Source organism: Hippopotamus amphibius, chromosome 4, assembly GCF_030028045.1.
Source record: "Hippopotamus amphibius kiboko isolate mHipAmp2 chromosome 4, mHipAmp2.hap2, whole genome shotgun sequence".
Classification (NCBI taxonomy): Eukaryota; Metazoa; Chordata; class Mammalia; order Artiodactyla; family Hippopotamidae; genus Hippopotamus; species Hippopotamus amphibius.
In genome coordinates, this window is record NC_080189.1 from 35,140,234 (window position 1) to 35,164,016 (window position 23,783).

Here is a 23,783-nt window from a genome sequence, read left to right on the forward strand (position 1 = left end):
GTTCTCAGTAGAACCCGACCATGCTGACACCCTGATCCTAGACTTCCAGCCTCCAGGACTGTGAGAAATAAATTTCTGTTGTTTATGAGCCCACTCAGTTGGTAGTACTTTATTATAGCATCTGGAAAGGACTAAGACACCTGACTACTTATACCTACTACAAACTCTCGTGCGGAGGGGCTTATTTCAGTAGGCTGAAGCGTACTTGCTGCTCTTCGTGGATTCCATTTCTCATTTCTGTTATTTTTGTTTTTTCTTTTCTTTCTTTTTTTTTTTTTGGCTGCCTTGGGTCTTCACTGCTGTGCGCGGGCTTTTCTCTAATTGAACGGAGGGCTACTCTTTGTTGCGGTGTGTGGACTTCTCAGTGCGGTGGCCTCCCTTGTTGTGGAGCACAGGCTTTAGGTGCGCAGGCTTCAGTAGATGCAGCATGTGGGCCCTAGAGCGCACAGGCTTCAGTAGTGGTGGCACATGAACTTAGTTGCTCCACAGCATGTGGGATATTCCTGGCCCACGGATTGAACCCGTGTTGCCAGGCAGATTCTTAACCACTGCACCACCAGGGACGTCCCTCCATTTCCACTCTGGAGGGCAGCTAAGGTTGTCTTTTTTTCCCTCAATAATGCTGATTAACAGACTTCACCAGTAGCAAGGAAACTAGGGATGGCTCAGTTTTAAGATGAAAGACAAGGCAGCTCAATTTTTTTCTATAAATCCTCACAGAATGGCCTGCTCCAGACTATTCCTTGATGTGTGGGCCACCTTTTTAAAGGTGAAACATTTTTCTTGTTGGCTAATACATAGTTAGGAATTTAACACAGGAGTTACAGACATTCCCTACCTTGATTTTTAATTAGCACAGGACAGTCTGCCATCATAATGGAGATTCTAGAGGCCTTGAGTCCATGAATAATCTCCAGTACTGGGTCTTTTGGATGCTTAACTCAGGTGCCAACACTCCTCTGCCTCTGATGCCTCCTATTCCTACAGAATTTCAGTGATATTTTCTGATCATTAAGTGTATTGTTTTTTCTCTGACCTCTGGCGTGGTGATCCTTCTGAATTCTTAATCCCATGTTTATGCTAACAGTTAGTCTATGCCAGTTGTTCTGCAGCCTGCCTGACTCCCATGGTGGATACCAAGTATCCAGGAGATCCTGGATTTCTGCTCTTCTCAGATAACTCCGATTTCTTCATAAATTTGATGTTGATTAAAAAAACAATTTTTAGCATATCATTTGGATATGAAGGAAAGCAGAAAGTGGCTGGAATGGGGAGTTAGGACTAAGGGAAATATTTTAAGATTGGTGACAATTAAGCCACATTCTGCTGATAGGAAGGTTTAATTGCATCAATGAGAAGTTTAATTATAATCATGAGAAGTTCCAGGAGTAGAGAGGGAATATTATAGGAGCAAAGCCTAAGTGAAGATGACAGTGGATGACATCCAGGGCACATGTAAGTAGAAGGATTTCCCTTAGAATGGAGTGAAACCCCATTTAATTAGAGAATGTCAGTCAAGGAGCTTATATTCACTGTCACTCAGCCCTTTTCAGTCATCCCCATCACAGTAGTAAATGACTTTTATCAAAGTCACCAATTTTCTTCATCTTGCCAAACTAATGATAATTTTTTGTTTTCATTTTTATTGGCCTCTCGCCAGCATAGTATTTGACTCCTCCTTTATTCTGAATACATTTTCTATTCAAGGTGGATTTACCTCAATTTCCTTCCCTTGTTTCTCTTTCTACACCAGAGTCTAAATGTTAGAATTGCCCAGGGTGCTTCACCTTCTTTCTTTCTCTATAGTCTTGGCTTCAGATAACATTGCTGTGCAGATGATGTTCAAATTTATATCTCTATCCAGTCCTTTGCCTCTAGTTGTGATTGCCTCATATGAATGTCCAAAAGGTATTGATTTATCATGGCCAACACAAAACTCTTGATTTCCTGACTCACACCTACCCTTCCCCATCAAACACATGCTCCTTCCCTGAGCACCAGCAGCTTATATTGACTGAATGGCCTCCTGACAATTGGCTGTTTCCATAACCCCTACCTCCCCACCCCAACCAAAAACTTATCCACGTAGTAGCCAGATTTATCTTTTTAAAATGTAAAATAGATGTCATTTCTCACCTAAAACCCTTCAATGATTCTCATTGTAGCTGTGAGGAAGTCCAAACTCTTTTCTGTGGCCTCTGAGATTGTGCTGTCTGGATGTTGCCTACATTTTGAACTCATTTTCTTCTGTTTTCCCTTTTATTCAATACATTCTTGCCACACAAGCCTTTGTTGCGTTCCTCAAATATTCAGTATCCCAAGGTTTTCCTGTCTCAGCCCTGTGTCCTTCTGCTCTTCTGTGTGGGGTGTTTTACCTGGCATCTCCTCATCATTCAGCGTTCTGTTCAGAAAGCATGTCTTCAGAGATGTCTTCTCCAACTACTTCAGCTAGAGGAGACTCCGTGTTTTTGTTTTATTTACTTAATAGTACTTGAAATTATTTTTTTTATTTTTACAAAGTCTTAAATCTATCAGTCCTATTAAATGCAGGCTCCTTGAGAATAGAGTCTCAGTGTCTGTAAAATACCTCAGTGTTTGTTGACTGATATAAACTCCTAAGAACAGTTTTTATACTTCTTTTCATTTTAGTGAACACATATTTTCAGGTCTTAGCCTGAAACACCAATTCCTGAGCTGTACACCCCCCCCCCCAAATCATGGTTCCAATCTCAGCATTGCCTCCACCATGTTCCTTTGTTTTTCTGGTAAATTTTCAAGAATAATCAGGGCTACTATTTGCATTTTTTCTGTACCATTTAAATATTTATTTTCATCTTTTCTATTCTCCATATTCTTTACATGGATGGCAGCTATTCATCCCCAAATTTCTTCCTTCCCAGTATCTTATTTACTAACTTAAACTTCTCAAAACAAAACCTGGCAGTTCTTAACAAACCTTTGCTTCTCCCTTACCTTCTGTAGGACTACCTAGTAGTTATACTCATTTCCAAAGTAAATCCTCTTTGTTGTCTTTCTCTCATCCACTATGGCAGATCTGTCTCCTGTTACTCTCATTAACATAATCAGAGGCTTTTAAGAGCTAGTAGGAAGGAGGCCGGAGGGACCCAGAAGCAGCAGAAAGAAAGGCAGGTGCACTAACATAAAGTTCTTCCTTGGAACCCTCCTCTTGCACTGATGGCAGGCCCACAAACAAACATATTTGTTCCTCTTTACTAGTGGATCCTCATATTGCAATGCTGGGTCATTTGAAGTTACAGAATCACGCTGTGCTGTTTCCTGCCCTTGTTTTTTTTCTCAAATTGTTCCCTCTGAACCAAATGACGCTCTAGCCCCAACTTTATCCCATTTTCTGCTTCATCCAACTCATTTTTTTACAATTTCCACAAGGATAAGATCTATAACTTTCATATCCATTTCTTCTCTCCCATTCATTGTGGATAAGAGCTAATAGGTGCTCAGTAAAATGCTTGTTGAGTTAAATGGAACTGAATAATTTTGCCTTCTATTACAGAGATTTTTCACATATGGTATTTTATGAGCTGTCCCAATTGTCTTTCTACTTTGGCAGTGTAAATATTACTATTCCTATTTTGCAGATAAGTTTGTTGGGGCTCAGAGAATTTTGTGTGGTTTTCTGGATGCAACGTCTGTGACAGAGGTAGTAATAAAATTCATGTCTTCTGATATGTACTTCCTAGTTCATGATGGGAACCTTTGATTATATTTTGGATCCAATTGGATTCAGCAGCCTTCTAGAGTCCTAGTGTTAGAACATGCCAATTTTGTTTTTGGTTTTGTTTTGTTTTGTTATTTTGTCTTTTTCCAAACTGGGAACTGGCAAAAGGTCCATTTCTGTAGAGATTCTGAGGAAATGTTTTCTCCCTTTGAGCTTCAGAAGTTCCTCTAGGGACATGGGTAGAAGGGTTATTTTATTATAAGAATTTTTTTTAAATAATAAAAATACAGTATTACATTTGCAATTTTATCCCACTTCACAGATTTAAGCACAATTTCTAAAAAACTTAAAACATGCCATTTTTATTAATGGTCCATTTAAAACCACCAAATATTTTGATGTCAATTACTAAAACAAGGTTTAACGCTGTCAAAAAGCATTAGTGCTAAAAACAGTCATCCTTTCTGTATTTTCATCTGCAAAGCATTACAGTTTATAAAACAATTTTAACTCTGGACACGTAAGGCCCTATATGAAGGTTTCCATATGTTAAGAATTTTATTTGTGTGTTTGATTTTAAATTGCTTTGAAAAACAGACAGTTGAGGTTTATAGAAAGGAATCTTTCTTTTAGGAAATAAATGTCTCAAAAGTGCAGGGCACCAGCAGTAAAAACACTCTGACCACAAATCAGAAACACATTGGAAAGTGTTTGTTGAGTACACCTTCTGAAACTAGTATTTTGTTTCTATTTGCTGGAAAATTGAAAAATCTGTTATATCTTGGCATGGCTTAGCCCAGCCCCTGGCCCAGTCCCAGATTCCTTGTGCCGTATGTGGCATTATTGTACACACAGCTAGACTGCCTCTCCCTCTATTTTCATCACATATATTTTCAGTGTAAAATATACCTGCTAACAGTACCATTATTCAGCTATAGTTGTTCTCCACATCATATTAGCTTGCATATTATTTTTTTTCTTCTTTCCCGTAAAAATTGTGTCTAAGACAAAAGCGAAAGAGAAGATGATAGTCAGTGTTTCAGCTGCTGAGTGGCATCTGGCCAAAAGCCACCAGGCTGACAACTGGAGTTTAGAGTGTGTTTTTGCAAGGCTAATTTAAGGTGAACTTAGATGGATTCAAGATTTATAAGCCCTAAAATGTCCTGACTGGAGCAAAGTTCAAGTAAAGTAATTTGCTGCTCACCACACAGATGGGGCTGAGCCCACACTGCCCTGTGATTTAGTCTAGAGTCTAGGAGAATTTTTAAAAAAACAGGCAGAAGGGCTGAGTTTCTGTGTTTCACTTCAAAGGTCTTCTAATAACTGAGAAGATTATACTCTTAACCAGCTAAGAAGGTTAGGTGGTTTTGAGCTAGTGCTTTTATAGCTATCAATAATTCTAAGTTTAAACTTTAAGGATTGCTTCTAGTGTACATCTCCTTTAACACATTAATGACTGTGAAAAACTCATACTCCTAATGATTTCATAAAAAATTCAGAATAAATAGCAGACATTTGTATGGGATTGTAAATACCCCTGGTGCTACACAGAGTGGTGGGATTGGGGTTGAGAAACAACTTGGAAAATCGTTTACTTAAACATATTTAGCCTGTTTGAAATAATTTTTAACTGCTCTAAATATAAGAATTTGTTAATTTGGAATAATTGTCACCCAAAATAAGAAGCAGTCTTTGGTTTTAAATTTGCTGTACACTAACCTATTGTAGGCCAGTATTATCAAATTAGAAGGAAGTTCAAATGTTTGCTAGTGGCAAAAAGAAATAAAAGAAACCTTTCCTCATATGAAACACTAAGGATTGTTTAATTGAAATGAAAAGGGACAAACAGGAAATTGCTGTTATTTTTAACAAGGGAGAAAGCATTAATCATACTGTGAAGAAATGCCCTTTATCAAAGGAGTCTCATTTTCTTTCTTAATCCTGTTTATCATGGTCAGTATAGAAAGTTAAAATATTCTACAGTGCAGTTACTCTATCTAATAGATGCTTAAAAGGTAAACAATCAGAAGGTTAAAGTGCAGCATAGATTGATTAAAAATAAATGAAATTGTCATATAAAAAACACTTTTATTATTTCAAGAATTTCCTTTTTAAAGGGGTTCAGAAAGAGACACCTATGAATGGTACAGGGAATTGCAAATTACCTCCTTTAAGTATAATAGAATGACATTTCCAAAGTAATAAGTTACATCTGGTAAACAATAGTTGATATTTACAATGGCTCTGAGGAAAGGAGCTTTTGGGATTTTAAGTAACATTGCTTTTTATAAGTATAAGTAATGAGATAATTAAATAGTTGTTTCTTTCGCTTTTAAATATTATTCATAAGCTTCACTTTTGCTTTAAATATTATTCAATAGGATATTTTTTCCTGGTAGTAGCAGAGATAAATATAGAGTTTTGCACTACAGATGAAAAAATAATTGTGCAGATGCTTGTAAACTGCCAGACACCAAGACAGGGTTACTCATTCTCTCAGCACACTTAAACAGTTTTGATTTTTCCCCCTAAACACACCTTTTATTTTTGCAAATGTGCATGGGTTGTGGGCTGAAGCTTGGCAAGTTCTTTGTCTGCTTCTTCTATTTTAAGGTCTGTTTTTCCACCTACATTGGAATAGGGTCAGCAAGACATAAAATGGTCTAGCCAGGCTGTAGGGACAAACTGTCCCTGGGAGAGAAGTCTGATCTATGTTTTCTGCTGTAAAATGAAAGAGGCTCTCATGACAGAGAATTATATCTTTACCATGGAACTTATTTCCTAACAAATGCATCACCTACTTTGAAAACAGAATTTGTGCCGATCTTGATTTTATTGGTTTAGGAGCCTAGAGTACCCAGATACTCTATTAAGTTACCAACTGGTTTCATCCTTATGTAAATTTGTTTGTTATGTTTCAATTCATTTGATTATTTCAAAATCTTTAGCTTAACTCACAGCAGAAGTCTTCCATTGATTTAGCCTTTTGCTCTGAGGGCTCCTAATCCCAGGAGCTAGAGTAGACTGGGGGCCTCAGCAGAGTTCTAACTGTTCGAACCCATTGAGTGAGAATGGGGGACTGCAGTCCTTAGGAGTTGCCCATCAGAGGAGAGGATTAATGTGGGCTTTCCCCAAATATTTTCTATGTATTCTAAAGTATGCTTTTTTTTTTTTTTTAAAGCTAGGAAGTATTGCATTCCTCCTGGAAAATACCAGGTGTTTCATTAACTACTGCCTGACCAGTTTAAAGTAGGCATTCTTCTCTAGCAAGAAGTACATAGTGAGGCTGTTTCTAAAGATCTTAATTAACCTTTTCTCTCTTTCCAGTCAGTTAGAGATTAGAACTGATTTCCAATTTCTAATCAGCTCCAAGTCCACACCTTTAGTGTCACCTCTGGCCCATGAGAAACTTATTTTAAGTTTGGATCTTCCATTGATGGAATAATCTTAAACTTTATCTTAAAATCTTAAATTTTGGTTTATATCAAAAATGTGAAAGAAGTAAATCTTCTCCATTTACGGTTTCTACTGAATTAATGATGTTCCATTTCTCTGACACATCTCGTTCTTATATTGTGGACTGCCTTTTTTTTCTTTAAAAATGTGTAGACATTAACTTTTAAAATACGTATATTTGTCATGGATTTTTGAGATATTCAGTTAATAATATGAAAACATTAAAATATATCTTTCCCTGAAGATATAGCAACCCCCCTGTGTTTGGGGTAATTTTATGTTGAAATTTCTCCTCTATATACTTCACTCTCTGTAGCAATTGCAGAACAATTTGTTCTCCAATTTTGGCTACAATGGCAGTTATTATAAAAACAACCGTGGAAGAAAAATGTATTGCTTTTCTGTAGAGATAGATTTCCTCCTATCTTCAAAGAGTCCTGAATCATAAACTATTAACTTAAGCTTTCTCTAAGAATATTTTTAGATGGACTTGGGGATCCAAAAGATTTCATTGTTTTTGTCAACTCAGTATTACATGCAAGGCTATGAAGTCGTTTATTCATCAGCTCTGCATAGCTGAATGTGACATAGGGCTTGTTCTTATACACATTTGCACACAGACATACCCCACACCTAGCAAAGCAAGTAACAGCGTCTTCAGGCAGATTTCTTACACTAGAAAAATCAAAACAAAACCAAGTCTAGCCCAGCCAAAGTAAACTTGTCTTGTTAGATGCTCTTGCTATTTTTTTTTTTTTTTTTCTGAAGCTGGGGCACAGAGAATGAAGATTCTGAATTTGTTGCTTTCAATTCTTTAGAACATGAACTTCGCTTTCACTAGATTTACAATCTCCAGCCGGTTTATTTATATTCTGTGGAACCAGAGGGAGTTCTAGAGCCCAGTCAGAACTATTTCATACTCCAGTTTTACCTTCTTGGTGGATACCTTCTTGGAGTATCATTTGAAGATGTGGAAACTCCTTGATAAGTAGACTAGTAACTCTGGCTCATTTTTAGGTATTACTATAAGGGGGGCATAAAGCCTGAGACTATTTCTTACCTCCAGCATTATACATTAGTCTGTTGAAAACAGTGAAAGTATGTTTAAAAAAAAAAATCTCATTATCTTTTAAAGGGTCTTTGAATTTCTCTTGCTACTACTTAGTACTGTTTTGTTTGTTTGTTTCCCTGATAAAGAAATAACAGGGACATTTATAAGGAGCTCTCAGGAAGTTCACTCTTCTCATCTGAAATTGGTCCATGTTTTAGGTGATGCTTGCATTCATCTAAAACTTTTATACAGGTTATCAAACCTTGTATGGAATTCTTCCACTTTCAGCTGTCATCTGACCTTGTTTGCATTTTTCTGGCCCTAAGTAAGTCTGAAAACACACTGGAAGGCAAGTGCTGCTCTTTGGTGTATTATTGCATGGCTACCCATCTCTAAAAACAAGCCATACAAATTTAAAACAGAAACGAAGCCTATTGCTGCCATCAAGCTAAAAGTCTATTCAGAATCCCTAGGTGGCATGGAAAGCATTTAGACTCATTTCATTCACATGTCAGGTAAAGACTTTCATTTAGCAGTGAGATGAATGCTGAATAATAGATCTTTTGAATAATATAATTAAGAATTCATTAAGGAGGACTTAAAAAAAAATACATGACAGAAGCAATGCGTGTGTACTGCCTACACTGAACTCCCAAAATGTATCATAGGGTTGATGACTGAAAAAAAAAATCAGCTGAGAACCAATTAGAAAAATACTGGCATTTCATTTACAAAATACTGACATTAAAATTCAATGAGGAACAAATATGTTTGAATTTATTAGAAATTATGTTGAATCAGGATTAAAGATCATTTTTATTATTTTAAAATGTGCTCATAATATAACAAAGGACTTAACCAACACTGTTTTCCTGAAAAGATCTCTTTGTGTTCACCATATGAGCCTTACAATATTGAAGAAATTCACTTTGTCCTTGGTTAGCTGATCAAATGAGAAATGGCAAACTTCCTTTTTTATTCTTTGCTTTATGTGAATTGAAATGACGAAAGTTTTAAAACAGACCAAAATGTGGCAACAGCAGGTCAGAGATTTGCCTGTAACAAAAGAGTTAATATTGCTCTTTGTATTGCTGTTATCTAGACAAGAGGAGAGAGGTAAAGAATTTCACTGTTCCTCACTGATCAGCACCTACTAGTATTCGTAATCCCTGTGTCCTCACAGCCCCTCTTGTGTCATGCTGCTTGCACACAACAGAGAGGAACTACCTGCTGGAGTAGAGGCAGATGTTTGTGGATATTGGAGTTCAGGGTCTGAGGACATAGGGGAATCTTCTGTAGAGGCAATGACAGAATTTACCATTTTTCTTGAGCAATGTGAACATTTTATTGAAGCCTCAGAAATATTCTCATAGGATATGCAGTCATCTATTTTTGTCCTGGGAGAAGGACCACATTCAGTGAATTGCTCTTGTGTTCTTTGCCTTGGCATGTTACTAGCCCTGTCTGTTTGTGGCATACAACTTACTATTTTTTCATCAGTTTTTTCCTCCCATCTATATGAAGGGAAAAGGTCAAGAAATTGATGGAATAGAATGAATTTATTTGCTTTTGTTGTCAAACAAATTGAGTTATATTGGATTAATTAGAGATCAAATTGCATTAAATATAACCTAAAATTTATGTTTTAACTTGTTAAGACTAGCTTGAAGAATGAATTAACTTGAAAGAGTTGCTTCTGAGTCTTACGCAACTGCTTAGAACTGGCTTGTGCACTGAGCTTGATTTCCCCTTCTCTTGAGAATTCCAACCCAGGGGAGCTAGATCTTTAAGCCCTGAAAGACCTGTCCTGAAAATTTAAAAATGAAAAAAGCCCCACCTCTCCAGATGGAATTATTCATCCAGATGGTACGTTGGAAGCTTATAGTGCTGAACTGCATTCTTTAAGCTTTCATTTTTATTTTGAAGATCATTTCTTACTTTAAAGATTTCTTCTAGTTAATTGGAAACAGTAAGACCTAATGGAATGAACAAAGGATAAAGGATTGGAAATGTTAAGGGCTAATCCTTACTCTGTCAGTGACTACTGCATTGTGTTTCAGCCACATTACATTGCCCCTGTCTCCATTTTGTCTTATGCAAGATGTAGAATTTCTAATTTCAGACTGGGAGTATGTTAGCGAGCACAGGAAGAGAAGATGAAAGATGTTGCCTTCTCTGACAGTAGTATTATTTATAAGAGAAATAGACATTTATATACTTGAACGATGTATATGTTAGAGAGACCCAAGACGTCAGAAACATACTTGTTAGCATCCAGTAACCAGTACAACTTAATACAGTCTGAACTTAGGACATAATTGATGAAGAAATCCAATGTAGGAAGTGACCAGAGTTGAGCTGGGTTAATGCAATAAATTTTCCAGGAGGAAAGGTATATTTTAGCTAGGTTTTTAAAAAATTAAAATTAGTCCCCGTGTTTTTGAAGCTAAAAAGACCTTTGGGTTTCCTTTTAAATAATGGTCTCTATGGAAGGCACACCCTAATGTGACCCCCATTGATCTATTCCCTTGTATAATCCCCTCCCCTTGAGTGCTCATGGAACCTGTAACTTGCTCCTAAACAATAGAATATGGCAGAGATGATGGGGTATTACTCTTGTGATTATGTTTTGTTAAATAAGACTTGGCCTTTATAGACTAGAGCTGAAGAGATTCTCCTTTTGGCTGTGAAGAAGCAAACAGCCATATTGTAAACTGTCTGTGGAGAGGGCTACATGGCAAGGAAGGCTTCTGGGACCTGAGAGTCTTCCTCAGTCATAATACTGCAAAGGACATGCATTTTTTCCCAAAAGCCTTGAATGAGCTTGGAAGCAGAATTCTCTAGTTGAGGTTCCAGATGAGGAAACAGCTAAACCATGGCAGTACTCACCACCTATGGAAACTGCATGATAGTAAATGTGTGTGATTTTAATCTGTTAAGTTTATGGTAATCTGTTACTTAGAAAATTAACACAGTTGAATCCGTCCTGATCCCAGAATGCTATCAGTAAAATATTGTAATTTTACCTTGCACTCCAATATGTGTACATTCATTTATAAATTATATATGCTACTGCTACTATAAAATCACAAATTATCACTGAAGCTTAATTTCTTTCTTATTTTATTATACAAAAGTAAAAATACATATCAGTTCTAACATTTTCTTCTTGTATCTCTGTAGACTACATACACCACACGTAGTGCACATGCATTAGAGACCCATTGCTTTAATCTGGGGTTTCCAAGGTTGTAGATCAGTACTAGTGCAAAATAAATTTAGTTTTACTTCAAAAAATTCCTTGAATAGGACTTAGTTTCCAAAATACACAAACAGCTTGTATAACTCAAAAACGACAACAAAAAAACCCTAAGTAAACTCAAAATTGTTTAAAGACCTAAATATGTCATGACACCATAAGACTCCTAGAAGAAAACATAGGCAAAACATTTTCAGACATAAATTGTAGCAATATTTTTTTAGATCAATCTCCCAAGGTAAAAGAAATAAAAGCAAAAATCAAACTTAAAAAAACTTTTGCACATCAGCAAAATGAAAAGACAACCTACAGAATGGGAGAAAAAATTTGCAAATGATGAGACAGACAAGGGGTTAATTTCCAAAATATACAAACAACTCAGTATCAAAAAACAAAGAACCCAATCAAGAAATGAGCAAAAGATCTAAAAGGATATTTCTCCAAAGAAGACATGCAGATGGCCAATAGGCACATGAAAAGATGCTCAACAACACTAATTTTTAGAGAAATGCAAATCAAAACTACAATGAGGTACCATCTCACACCAGTCAGGATGGCCATCATTAAAAAGTCTACAAATAAATGCTGGAGAGAGGGTATGGAGAAAAGGGAACCCTCTTACAATTTGTGGAGTCATTATGGAAAACAATATGGAGTTTCCTTAAAAAACTAAAAATCAGTTTGCCATATGACCCAGCAAACCCACTCCTGGGCATACATCTGAAAAAGGTGAAAACTCTAATTTGATAAGATACATGTACCCCCAGTATTCATAGCAGCACTGTTTACAATAGCCAAGAGAAGGAAACAACCTAAGTGTTCATCAACAGGTGAATGGATAAAGATGTGGTATATATATAATGAAATATTACTCAGCCATAAAAAATGAAATATTGCCATTTACAGCAACATGGATGGAACTAGAGAATATTGTACTGAGTGAAGTAAGTGAAAAAAAGACATTGATACCATTATGATATCACTTATATGTGGAAATTAAAATGTGATACAAATGAACTTATTTACAAAACAGAAACAGACTCACACACATAGAAAACAAATTTATGGTTGCCAAAGGGGAAATTAGGAGTTTGCGATTAGCAGATACAAACTACTATATATAAAATAGATAAACAACAAGGCCCTACTGTATAGCACAGGGACAATATTCAGTAGTCTGTAATAAACCATAATGGAACAGAATATGAAAAAGAGAGTACACACACACACACACACCTGATACTTTGCAGAAATATTAACAGTATGTAAGTTTTAATACGCAAGGAATTAAAAAAAATTTTTTATTGAAGTATAGTTGATTTACAATGTTGTGTTAGTTTTTGGTATATAGCAAAGTGATCAGATATCCATCTGCTGCTGACCTGACCAAACCCCACTAAACACTCAATAGTGTGGATGAGGAAAGAAGGGGACACTGAGGAAGGGGAAAGAACTGAAGAAACATCACCCTGGCTCTGGGTGTATAATTTCATTTAACCTTCAGGTGAGCCCTGGGGAATCTGAAGTTTGCTTGTTCAAATGATACAACCTATGCTTGGTAGATTCTGTCTATAACTATATGAGGGATATATAGAATATTCTTTTTACCTATATGTATATCTTGGTGTATTCTATACCTTTTATTTCCTCATACTCTGCCCTCTTTTTTATTCAGAATTTTGAAAGGGAAGTCAAGTTGGCCACAGAGTCAGGCAGGGAGGGACACTATATGTTTTGGAAAGTGACTGGTAGAGGCCTCACTTTACTAAAATATGGGGGACAGTCACATCAGATATTCTCTACTATGCCAAATACCAAGTAGAATATGACTCCTGTTACCAACCTTTGAGGGGGTTGAAGTTGAAAAAGCCCTGGAAATAAAAAGATATTTGTCATTTATTCAGTAATTACAATGTATCAAATGCTATGATGGAAAATTGACCTAAATTATGTCCTTCAATTCTTACCATAGCTTTCTCAGGATAAGTAGAGCAAGCAGAGTGGTTAAGAGCACTGATCAGGCATCAAGGTGCTGGGTTCATGTGTCCACTCTATCACTTGGTGTGTGACCTTACCTCAGGCTCCTAAGTCATTCATTCATTTAACAAAGCCATGTTGCCATATTCTATCAGCCACTCATTCTTCTAGGCCCTGGGAATTCAATAGTGAACAAAGTAGGCTAAATTCCTCATGGAGCTTAGGTTCTTGTGGGGGACCCAGATGATGATAAGAGTAAATGAACAAATATATAAAATATTAGGTGGTGGCAAGTGCTCTTGAGAAAAGTAAATCAGAATAATTTGGATGGAGGAAAATAGGAAGAGGTTGTTGTTTCTGTAGAATGGTCAGGAAAAGCCCTTCTGAGAAGGAAGATGTCCTTTGAGCGAAGATTGAAAGGAAGAATAGGAAGAAGCATGTATATATCTGGGGGAAGACATTTCAGAGAGAGTGAAGAAAAAGTACCAAGGGTTTATGTGGGTGCTAGCTTGGCATGTTCCAAGGAGAGAAAGGAAGGCAATGTGGCTAAAAAAGAACGAGCCAGGCAGGGATTGGTAAGAGATAAGACCAGAGAAACCAGGGTGGAAGTAGGGAGACCAGTTAGGAAGCTGTTGCAGTAATTCTGGTGAGAGGATGGTAGCTTTTTTGACTATTGTAATAAGAATTGGTAGGATTCTGGGTGTATTTTGAAGGTGCAGCTATTTGGATTTGTTGATGGATTGGAGTGGCATGTAAGGAAAAGTGAAGATGACCTAAGGTTTTGGCAAGTAGAATAATAGAGTTGCCATTTACTGAGTTGGAGGAAACTAGAGCTGGAGCGGATGTGAAGAACACATAAATCTGTTTTTACCATGAAAAATTTTGACATGCTATCAGATATCCAAAGGGAGATACTGAGTGAGCAATTGAATACACAGTTCAGAGTAGTGGTTGGGCTGTTGTCCGTGTTTAGTGGTATCTAAAGGCATAGTAGTAGGCTGATGGTCATCAGCAGGACGCTAAGTCTCCCCCATCTTCTCTCCAGTCTCACTTACATGGTACTATCTTGACTGTTTTGAGTCTGTATTTTCAATTTTAATAAAAGTTCAGGAGATTTGTTAATAGAAAAAAATCTGTTTAAGCATTATCCCCAGAAATATAGCAAGTAATATATCACTTATGCTTCATCCTACATCTCAGTCAGGAGTGTTGATTTCACTTAAAAATATTTAACTTACAGACCAAGAGAATAAATATTACCAGTAAAATAGATTTATTCATGTATAATAATTTTTGGCATATTTCTGATCTTCAGTCCTATCCTGTTATATGATGATTTATTTTCTTTTCTTATATTTTCAATATTCCTTTTGCTTATTTGTTCTAATGCTTCTTACTTTTGCCTGTGCTTCTTTTTTTTTCTTTTTTAATTTAATTTTATTTATTTTTTATTATTTTTTGGCAGTACACCAAGTTCAATCATCTGTTTTTATATGCATATCCCCGTATTCCCTCCCTTCCTTGACTCCCCCCCCCCAGAGTCCCCCCCACCCTCCCTGCCCCAGTCCTCTAAGGCATCTTCCATCCTCGAGTTGGACTCTCTTTGTTATACAACAACTTCCCACTGACTATCTATTTTATAGTTGGTAGTATATATATGTCTGTGCTACTCTCTCGCTTCGTCTCAGTTTCCCCTTCACCCCCCGCCCCCTCCCATACCTCGAGTTCTCCAGTCCATTCTCTGTATCTGCGTCCTTGTTCTTGTCACTGAGTTCATCAGTACCATTTTTAGATTCCATATATGTGAGTTAGCATACAATATTTGTCCTTCTCTTTCTGACTTACTTCACTCTGTATGACAGACTGTAGTTCTATCCACCTCATTACATATAGCTCTATCTCATCCCTTTTTAGAGTTGAGTAATATTCCATTGTGTATATATGCCACATCTTCTGTATCCATTCATTTGTTGATGGACATTTAGGTTGCTTCCATGTCCTGGCTATTGTAAATAGTGCTGCAATAAACATGATGGTACAAGTTTCTTTTGGGATTATGGTTTTCTTTGGGTATATGCCCAGGAGTGGGATTACTGGATCATATGGAAGTTCTATTTGTAGTTTTTTAAGGAACCTCCAAATTGTTTTCCATAGTGGCTGTACCAACTTACAGTCCCACCAACAGTGCAGGAGAGTTCCCTTTTCTCCACACCCTCTCCAACATTTGTTGTTTCCAGACTTTGTGATGATGGCCATTCTGATTGGTATGAGGTGATACCTCATTGTGGCTTTGACTTGAATTTCTCTGATGATGAGTGATGTTGAGCATCTTTTCATGTGTTTGTTGGCCATCTGTATGTCTTCTTTGGAGAAATGTCTATTTAGGTCTTCTGCCCATTTGTGGATTGGGTTATTTGCTTTTTTGGTATGAAGCTGCAGGAGCTGCTTGTATATTTTGGAGGTTAATCCTTTGTCCATTGTTTCATAGGCAATTATTTTTTCCCATTCTGAGGGTTGCCTTTTAGTCTTGTTTATGGTTTCTTTCGCTGTGCAAAAGCTTTTAAGTTTCATGAGGTCCCATTTGTTTATTCTTGATTTTATTTCCATGATTCTAGGAGGTGGGTCCAAAAGGATCTTGCTTTGATGGATGTCAAAGAGTGTTCTGCCTATGTTTTCCTCTAGGAGTTTTATAGTGTCTGGCCTTCCATGTAGGTCTTTAATCCATTTGGAGTTTATTTTTGTGTATGGTGTTGGGAAGTGTTCTAATTTCATTCTTTGACATGTTGCTGTCCAATTTTCCCAGCACCACTTATTGAAGAGGCTGTCTTTTTTCCATTGTATACTCGTGCCTCCTTTGTCAAAGATAAGGTGCCCATATGTGTTTGGGCTTACTTCTGAGTTCTCTATTCTATTCCATTGATCTTCCTTTCTATTTTTGTACCAGTGCCACACTGTCTTGATCACTATGGCCTTGTAGTATAGTTTGAAGTCAGGAAGCCTGATTCCACCAACTCCATTTTTCCTTCTCAAGATTGCTTTGGCTATTCGGGGTCTTTTACGTTTCCATACAACTCGTAAGATTTCTTGCTCTAGTTCTGTGAAAAATGCCATTGGTAATTTGATAGGGATTGCATTGAATCTGTAAATTGCTTTGGGTAGTACAGACATTTTCACGATGTTGATTCTTCCAATCCAGGAACATGGTATGTCCCTCCATCTGTTTGTGTCATCTTTGATTTCTTTCATCAATGTCTTAAAGTTTTCTGCATACAGATCTTTTGCCTCCTTAGGCAGGTTTATTCCTAGGTATTTTATTCTTTTTGTTGCAATGGTGAATGGGAGAGTTTCCTTAATTTCTCTTTCTGCTCTTCCGTTGTTAGTGTATAGGAATCGAAGAGATTTCTGTGCATTAATTTTGTATCCTGCTACTTTACTAAACTCATCAATGAGTGCTAGCAGTTTTCTGGTAGAGTCTTTAGGGTTTTCTATATATAATATCATGTCATCTGCAAAGAGTGACAATTTTACTTCTTCTTTTCCAATTTGTATTCCTTTGATTTCTTTTTCTTCTCTGATTGCTGTGGCTAAAACTTCCAAAACTATGTTGAATAATAGTGGTGAGAGTGGACACCCTTGTCTTGTTCCTGTTCTTAGAGGGAATTCTTCCAGTTTTTCCCCATTGAGAATGATGTTGGCTTTTGGTTTCTCATATATGGCTTTTATTATGTTGAGGTAATTTCCTTCTATGCCCATTTTCTGGAGAGCTTTTATCATAAGTGGATGTTGAACTTTGTCAAAAGCTTTTTCTGCATCTATTGAGATGATCATATGGTTTTTATCCTTCAGTTTGTTGATATGATGTATCACGTTGATTGATTTGCGTATATTGAAGAATCCTTGCATCCCAGGGATAAACCCCACTTGTATGATTTTTTTAATGTGCTGTTGGAGTCTGTTAGCTAGTATTTTGTTGAGGATTTTTGCATCTATATTCATCAGTGATATTGGTCTGTAGTTTTCTTTTTTTGTGACATCTTTGCCTGGTTTTGGTATCAGGGTGATGGTAGCCTCGTAGAATGAGTTTGGGAGTGTTCTGTCTTCTGCAATATTTTGGAAGAGTTTGAGAAGGATAGGTGTTAACTCTTCTCGAAATGTTTGATAGAATTCACCCGTGAACCCATCTGGTCCTGGGCTTTTGTGAGTTGGGAGATTTTTAATCACTGCCTCAATTTCCGTACTTGTGATTGGTCTGTTCGTGGTTTCTATTTCTTCCTGGTTCAGTCTTGGAAGATTGTATTTTTCTAAGAATATATCCATTTCTTCCAGGTTATCCAATTTATTGGCATACAGTTGCTTGTAGTAGTCTCTCATGATGTTTTGTATTTCTGAGGTGTCCGTTGTTACTTCTCCTCTTTCATTTCTGATTCTGTTGATTTGCATCTTCTCCCTTTTTTTCTTGATGAGTCTGGCTAATGGTGTATCAATTTTGTTAATCTTCTCAAAGAACCAGCTTTTAGTTTTATTTATTTTTCTTATGGTTTCCTTCCTTTCTTTTTCATTTATTTCTGCTCTGATCTTTATGATTTCTTTCCTTCTGCTCACTTTGGGGTTTCTTTGTTCTTCTTTCTCTAGTTGTTTGAGGTGTAAGGTTAGGTTGTTTATTCGATCATTTTCTTGTTTCTTCAGGTAGGACTGTATTGCTATAAACTTCCCTCTTAGAACTGCTTTTGCTGCATCCCATAGGTTTTGGGTTGTTGTGTTTTCATTGTCATTTGTTTCTAGATATTTTTTGATTTCCTCTTTGATTTCATTAGTGATTCCTTGGTTGTTTCAGAATGAATTGTTGAGCCTCCATGTGTTTGTATTTTTTGCAGTTTTTTTCCTGTAATTGATATCTAGTCTCATGGCGTTGCAGTCTGAGAAGATGCTTGATATGATTTCAATTTTCTTGAATTTGCCGAGGTTTGATTTGTGACCCAAGATGTGATCTATCCTGGAAAATGTTCCATGTGCACTTGAGAAGAAAGTGTAGTCTGTCGTTTTTGGATGGAATGTCCTATAAATATCAATGAAGTCAAGATGGTCTAATGTGTCATTTAAAGCTTGTGTGTCTTTATTGATTTTCTGTTTGGATGATCTGTCCATTGATGTAAGTGGGGTGTTCAAGTCTCCCACTATTATTGTGTTCCTGTCGATGTCCCCTTTTATAGCTCTTAGCATTTGCCTTATGTATTGAGGTGCTCCTATATTGGGGGCATAGATGTTTACCATTGTGATATGTTCTTCTTGAATGGATCCCTTGATCATTATGGAGTGTCCTTCCTTGTCTCTTGTAATAGTCTTTACTTTCAAGTCTAATTTGTCTGATATGAGTATTGCTACTCCAGCTTTCTTTTGACTTCCATTTGCATGGAATATCTTTTTCCATTCCTTTCCTTTCAGTCTATATGTATCCCTTGGTCTGAAATGGGTTTCTTGTAGGCAGCATATAGAAGGGTCTTGTTTTTGTATCCATTCAGCCAGTCTGTGTCTTTTGGTTGGAGCATTGAATCCATTTACATTTAAGGTGATTATTGACATGTGTGTTCCAATTCCCATTTTCTGAATTGTTTTGGGTTTGTATTTGTAGGTGTTTTCCTTCTCTTGTGTTTCCTACTTAGAGAAGTTCCTTTAGCACTTGTTGTAAGGCTGGTTTGGTGGTGCTGAATTCTCTGAACTTTTGCTTGTCTGGAAAGCTTTGGATTTCTCCCTCAAATCTGAATGAGATTCTTGCTGGGTAGAGTATTCCTGGCTGTAGGTTTCTCTCTTTCAGGACTTTCAGTATATCCTGCCATTCCCTTCTGGCCTGCAGAGTTTCTGTAGAAAGGTCAGCTGTTATCCTTATGGGTTTTCCCTTATATGTTGTTTGTTGCTTTTCTCTTGCTGCTTTTAATATTTTTTCTTTGTGTTGAATTGTCATTAGTTTGATTAATATGTGTCTTGGTGTATTTCTCCTTGGGTTTATTCTGTATGGGACTCTCTGTGCTTCTTGGACTTGGTTCATTATTTCCTTTCCCACGTTGGGGAAGTTTTCCACTAGAACCTCTTCCAATATTTTCTCAGACCCTTTCTTGTTTTCTTCTTCTTCTGGGATGCCTATAATTCGAATGTTGGTACGCTTAATGTTATCACTGAGGTCTCTGAGACTGTCTTCTATTCTTTTTATTCTTTTTTCTTTTTCCTGCTCTGTGGTGTTTATTTCCCCCATTCTGTCTTCCAGCTCACTTATTCGTTCTTCTGCCTCAGTCATTCTGCTGGTTATAGCATCTAGAGTATTTTTAATTTCCATTATTTTGTTATCCATTGCTGTTTGTTTTTCTGAGTTCTTATGAATTGTTTCTTGTACTTTCTCTATTTTGTTATCGAGATTTTGTATCATTTTTACTGTCATTATTCTGAATTCTTTTTCAGGCATTTTTCCTATTTCCTCCTCATTTATTTGGTCTTGTGGGTTTTTTTCCTGCTCCTTTGCCTGCATGGTGTTTCTTTGTTTCCTCATGGTTGTCCAAACTTTTGGGGTTGCTTGTCCTGGCGATAGAGGTGTTTATAGAAGACTGTCCAAGCCTCAGACTAATGTCCAAGTATTGGATTAAACAAATATTACGTCTAGGAAACACATACATGTATAAGACACACAATTACTGAATCCATTAGGACATAAGGCTCTAGAAGGACCTGACAGAACCCCAGTGTGCTATCAGATATTCAGAGAGAAACCCAACAGAAATTGACAACTGAAACAGAACAAATCAGAGACAAAAGCAAAAGCAAACAAATAAACAAATAACACCTTACACATACAAACATTAATCCAGGGAGATTTTGTAAGCTAGGATCAAATATAGAAAAGAGCCAGAGTATCACCAGAGAGAATGGAGATTCTCAGAATGTAATTAGACAGCTGTACTAAGAACTAAGATAAAGACAAAAGCCTAATTTTAAATACCAAGGCAGTGCGTCATCTGGAGAATAGAGCAAGAAGTCTGAGCAGACCGATAGTGTTGCTTATAAGTATGTTAAGATAAAATAAACTTAAAAAGGCTGGAAGAAAGGGGAACAGAAGAGCGTAATGTGGTTGGAAATATGTAAATAAAAAGAAAGGAATAGAAATGTATAAAAGATAGGGATGAAAGGAAAGTATGAGAGATATAGTGTCCGTACTACCAAAAACTTAGCTAGATATAGAAGTATATAAAAAGGCAAAAAAAGAAAAAAGAGAATAAAAAAATCCTTAAAAAATTATGTTATAAAACTTGTAGATCCCTTAGGGCTAAGATGGTATTTAATATAGGAAAAAAAAAAAAAAAAAAGAGAGAGAGAAAAAGAAAAAAAAAAAATCCAGTACTGATCCCAGAATGGACCAGTTTAATAGGTATTGATACTACTATTTCTGTTTCCTTAGCATCTCAGCTGTAAGTGTCCTTCTCCTTGCCTTGGGTTTTTTTTTTTTTGCATTATTCTGTGACCAGCAGAGGTTCCTTTACTGTTCGTCTGTAAGCATTGGTGTGTGGGGAGGGAGAGGGTACAATAGTGGCTCCTTCTCCTGGGAGTGAGTGAGCAGTGGCGCCCTGTTGTTTCAGTCAGGCTTGGAGGTGCCTGTTGCAGAGGGACGCTGGTGGCTCAGGCGTACACAGAAAGTCTTAGAGTTGGGCCTCTCTTGGGGTTTTTTTTTGTTGCTGTTGTTTTTGTTTTTTTTTCTCTCGGCAGCCTCCCTGCTGCTGGCATTGCAAGGGGTTTTAACCTAGCCCCGCCCGAGTGCCTGAGGGTGCTTGTTATCCCTGAGAGCCTTAGTTGGCCCACAGGGCGTCTCTCCACTGCCTGTTGCAGAGGAGCTGAAAGAGAGAGAGAGACTATGCGCGTGGCTCCTCCCCACCGCCCCTGAGCCTGCAACCTCCAGCTGCCATCATGGCCGGGCAGCTCTCAGGGACGGGCACTCCTCTCCGAGGACCTCCTCCCTCCTGTCCTCTCGGTCCGTCACCCTACCGGCAACAATGTTTCTCACCCTGAATCAGCTCTCTGGTTCCCACGCTCCTGCTCCCGGACCCTCCGTTCACCCGCGGATCGATGTCTCGGTCCGGGAACGCTGAGCTGAGCTGCGGACCCTCCATATGTTTCTCACTGCCTCCCGTCTGCCACAGCTCCGCCGCTTCACCCTCTTTGAGCCTTCGTAGATGCCTCCCTACCGGCAATGTCGGGCTCCCCGCGGTCCTTTCTGGTGTCTGAGGCCATCTGCTGGTGTTCAGCTGGTTCTCTGTGGGAATGACTGCATCCTTCCGTGCATTCCCAATGCATCTGGGGAGAGGGATGCACTCCACATCCCTCTACTTCGCCGCCATCTTTTCCTAGCTGCCTGTGCTTCTTTATTTACAGTGTATGATAGCTTCATTTTGCATTTTCTCTTCAACTTTCTTTAGAGTTCTGACCAACCCCTACTTAAGGTCTCAAATGTTTTCATGCCCTTAACCCTTCCTTCTCTGTCTTCTGTTCAGTTTTGTCCCTTAGCAACTGGTGACCTTTAGCTTGGAGAAGGGCAGAACAAAGTTGTGACTTAAATGCTCTCAATTCACTCCACTAGCATTTGTGGAATAAGGCTCTTAGTATAATAAAAGTTTAAGATAGTGATTACTTTAGCAGTTCGTATACTAAAATTGAAACCATAGAGAGATTAGCGTGGCCCCTGAGCAAGGAAGACACGCAAATTTGTGAAGTGTTTCATATTTAAAAATAAGTCTAGGATAGAGATCATTAACTCACTGTCTTTTTGAAGACTCAAGTCTAATTGAGAAATATAATGTTCCCAGATTAAAAAAAAAATCAGAGGAAAACTACACAATATAGAAATAATGGTAAAATTTTAGGGTTAAAGCTGTACCCACAAATGTTGAGGTGCAATTGAGTAGTTGAGTACTGCTGTGGGATATTGTTTATCTCACAGAGGTTTACGTTATCTTAATATATTTCCCATTAGCTTAAATTATGGGAAGGCATTGTAAACTGAAAAAAAAAAAAAAAAAGCACAGCCTAAAAGGTGAGAATATGTTTTATTCAGGGACCTTATTGAGGGCTATAGCCCAGGATGTCAGCCTCTCAGATAGTTTTGAGGGACTGTTCCAGGATGGTAAGGGAGGAACCAAGACATGTAGAAGTTTTCGCTGGGAAAAAAACCAACATCCTCCCCCCCCATAAAAAAAAAACCCAGTGTGTAGTCAAACATCAAAAGATTGCTGCTAATCACAAAAAAAGCATTTCAAGTTAATGATTTTAGTGCTTTTCTATGTATGGGAAGGTAAAAGTCTGGGCTTATTGGAATCACTCCTTTGATGTGCATCTTAACCACCTAGGGCCAGTATCCTGTTTTTCTCCATCCTGATTCCCCTCGGCGTGCACTGTTGGGAGTGTCTGCAGTGGCTGATGCTTTATGGCAGCAACTTCCTTTGTTTACTGAAATGGCAGGGGACATATTTTGTCTATAGCATAAAGTGTGTTATGAAAAACATTTAATAACAGGCGAGGCAGGGTTGCTGACCAGTCAGACTTAACTTGTGTGTCATTTGTGAAATGCAGATTGAAACCATCATGAGATACCACTATGCACCTATTAGAATGCCTGTTTTTAAAAAGTGCTGTTGAAGATGTGAAACAACTGAAATTCTCATACATTACTGGTGCAGATGTAAAATTGTACAGCTACTATAGAAAGCAGTTTGGCAGAGTTTGTAATGGCTTTATTCATAATTGCCACAAAGTGTAAAAATCAAAATGTCCTTCAACTAGACAAACTCTGGTACATTCATACAATGAAATACCTAAAATAAAGAAAGAAGAACAACTACTGGTACATGCAATCAGTGGATGAATATCAATGCATTATGCTTAGTGAAAGAAGCCAAATTTGGAAGACTACTTTGTAATATGTTATGGTTCTGTTTTGACATTCTGAGAAGGTAGAACTATAGGCTCAAAAAACCAGATCTGAATTGTCAGGGGCTTTAGGTGTTCTGAGAGATAGACCACAAAGAGGCATAAGGAAATTTGGGGGTGATGATACAGTTTATATTTTGATTTTGTGGCTATATGACTGTATGTATTTGTCAAAAGTCATGGAACTATACACTAAAAAAAATATCAGTCTTACTGTATGTTAAATTATACCCCACTAAGCTTGGTTTTAAAAAATAGAAGAAAAAAAGAAAAATTCTGTTTTCTGAATATGATAATCCAGTGTTTTGAAGTTGAGTTTGAGTTTGAATAGTCTCTCAGGAGAGAATAATACCTCATGTATACTATAATTAGTTGTTTTATTT

The 23,783-nt window shown here is 37.4% G+C and overlaps 1 pseudogene; it reads left to right on the forward strand.

Moving 5' to 3' along the window:
- The first annotated feature begins 22,101 nt into the window (after nt 1-22,101).
- Nucleotides 22,102-22,201, forward strand: LOC130852731 (U6 spliceosomal RNA; annotated as a pseudogene).
- The last annotated feature ends 1,582 nt before the right edge of the window (nt 22,202-23,783 follow it).